The sequence below is a fragment of the Eublepharis macularius genome, chromosome 9 (assembly GCF_028583425.1).
Source record: "Eublepharis macularius isolate TG4126 chromosome 9, MPM_Emac_v1.0, whole genome shotgun sequence".
Taxonomy (NCBI): domain Eukaryota; kingdom Metazoa; phylum Chordata; class Lepidosauria; order Squamata; family Eublepharidae; genus Eublepharis; species Eublepharis macularius.
Genome location: NC_072798.1, coordinates 77,915,551 through 77,917,877, shown reverse-complemented (window position 1 = coordinate 77,917,877; position 2,327 = coordinate 77,915,551). Strand labels below are relative to the sequence as shown.

The window sequence follows — 2,327 nt, the reverse complement described above, 5'->3', positions numbered from 1 at the left end:
TGCTACCTTTAAACATCTCTGGTTGACATCCATTAGTTGTTCATCTTGCCCATCTGGTGGTATATGTGCCCTCTCCGTGCCTAGTGGGTCTGGCATAGAGGCATACCAAGGTAGGAATAGAGAAGGGTGTGTAGGGTGTAATGAGAAGCCATCTTTTCTAGAACTCAATGCATTACCCAGCAACTCAAGAGCCAATCAGAGCCAAACTGCTAATTTGCATTACAGCTGTGAGAACATCTGGGGAGGACAGATAGAGCTTCTCTGAGACAGTCTTTCACGATCGAATCACTCTGGAACTCCGAGGCTGCTTGCAGGTGCTGTTGACCAGCTTAGCCCGCACATTTCAGGTTAGGCCAGAGCCTGCAAACACTCAAAGCACTGAACCAAAGTTCGGCCAGTCTTACCAGAACCCTGGTCTTAACTGGCAACTTCCATACAATACATACTTGAATAAACTCATTTAACTGATAAGATTTGTCACATGCAAACTGTGTGTATATGATGTATTGTCGAAGGCTTTCACGGCCGGAGAACGATGGTTGTTGTGGGTTTTCCGGGCTGTATTGCCGTGGTCTTGGCATTGTAGTTCCTGACATTTCACCAGCAGCTGTGGCTGGCATCTTCAGAGGTGTAGCACCAAAAGACAGAGATCTCTCAGTGTCACAGTGACTAAATGCAGTGCTAAATGTGTGTATATGCTCCTGTTTGGCAAATAATGATAATGAGTTAATTATCCAAGGGGTTGAAGCCGAGAGTGTGAGGCAAAATGGGGAGACTGATGTTTGAAAGGCACAGGGGATGATGGGAAATCTCAGAGTTTTAAAGCCAGGCTCTGGAAAGAGGTAGCCTTGCAAGATCTCCCACCCCCTCTGCTGATCCCTCTGCAGTCATGGGGGAAGTATGCAGCTGCTTTGGAGACTATCTTCTGTACTGCCCCAATCTCCATTATCAAGGTCGAGTTTATGTTGGCTTCACCATCAATCCTGAACAACGACTAGGTCAGCGCAATGCTGGGAAGCGTCATGGAGGAGCTTGGAAGACTACAGGCCATGGGAGATGATGCTGATAATCCATGGCTTCCCCTGTGCTGTGGCTGCCCTGTGGTTTAGGCTTGGCAGCATCCACATGTATCTTGCTGCCTCACCCATGCCACCCACTGCACTTCACAGGAGTACCAGTTTGACTCCCATCTATGCATCTTATCCCACATGTGCCGAACTGCCCCCTGGTGCCGTCTGCCCCTCACCCTATGTTGGCTCAAGCAGGAATATCACATAGATTTCCCTCCAGGCTTGGAGCCTCCCTTACACATACCAGTGGCCTTTGGTCAACTCCGTGCACCAAGGGAGCGAGACCAGAGCCCTCGGAATAAATACTATCAACTCTGAAATGCTGCAGCTTCTGTCTGAAAAGGTTCCAGGAGGGGGACGAGGATATCCCCTTGTGCTGTTTCCACTCTGGGTGCTCCATGGCCACCCATATTATTTGCCTGGCCCAAGCTTTCCTGCAGAAAAAACAAGAACAGTTCTTGCCCATAGAAGGGCAATGCCCAGACTGTAAGAATCTGGTGCTCTGGGGAGACCTGATTTGCCACCACAAAGGGTACTATGATGACCTAGAGACTGGCCCATCCTCCTCCCAGGAACACTGGGCCAGTAAGCTGAACTGTAAAGAAGCCAGCAAAAAAGTGACTGACAGTGACGCCTCTCTTTCGGGACAGTGAACGATTACCCTGGAATCCTAGCAGTTGAAATGGCCTTTCCGTACGCCCTAACTCATATTCCGGGATGGTCAGCAGTCTCCTTCCCTCTCTTTCCAGCTGGACCTGGGCCTTTAAAACTTTTCATCCCATAATCATGGCCGTTTTCACACTGCTTTTCAGCCATGGGAGTTCTTGCGCGAAATCGCGCCAGGAAGACGCTGTCATTCCGGGAGCTCGGCACGATGTTCTGTGGCCGGTAAGCAGTGTGAAAATGGCCTATGTTTCCATATGAGAAGACTAACATAATTGAAAGCGGAACAATTAAATAAAGAGTTAATGATCCATTGACATTCATATTTACTTCTTTTGTGTGTTTTTTAAAAAAATGATAACATCATTAGAAACACTACCTTGTATTCTTGTCCCCCCCCCGTCCCCCGCCCCAGTAAAAGATTTCTTCTGCTGAACAGCCCTTGACAGCTTTGCAGGTTGTGCCAAACCCACCCAATTAGAGGCTTCCGAGGATCATTAGGGCAACTTGAAGAGAAGTGTTTACAAGGCATTTCCTCATTGACGTACTGTTCAGGCAGCAACATTGGTTTGTTTTGCAGTTTCTATGTCTTGG

At 48.2% G+C, this 2,327-nt stretch overlaps 1 pseudogene; it reads left to right on the top strand.

Moving 5' to 3' along the window:
- The first annotated feature begins 889 nt into the window (after positions 1 to 889).
- On the top strand, positions 890 to 1,723 carry LOC129335345 (structure-specific endonuclease subunit slx1-like; annotated as a pseudogene).
- Positions 1,724 to 2,327: the final 604 nt, after the last annotated feature.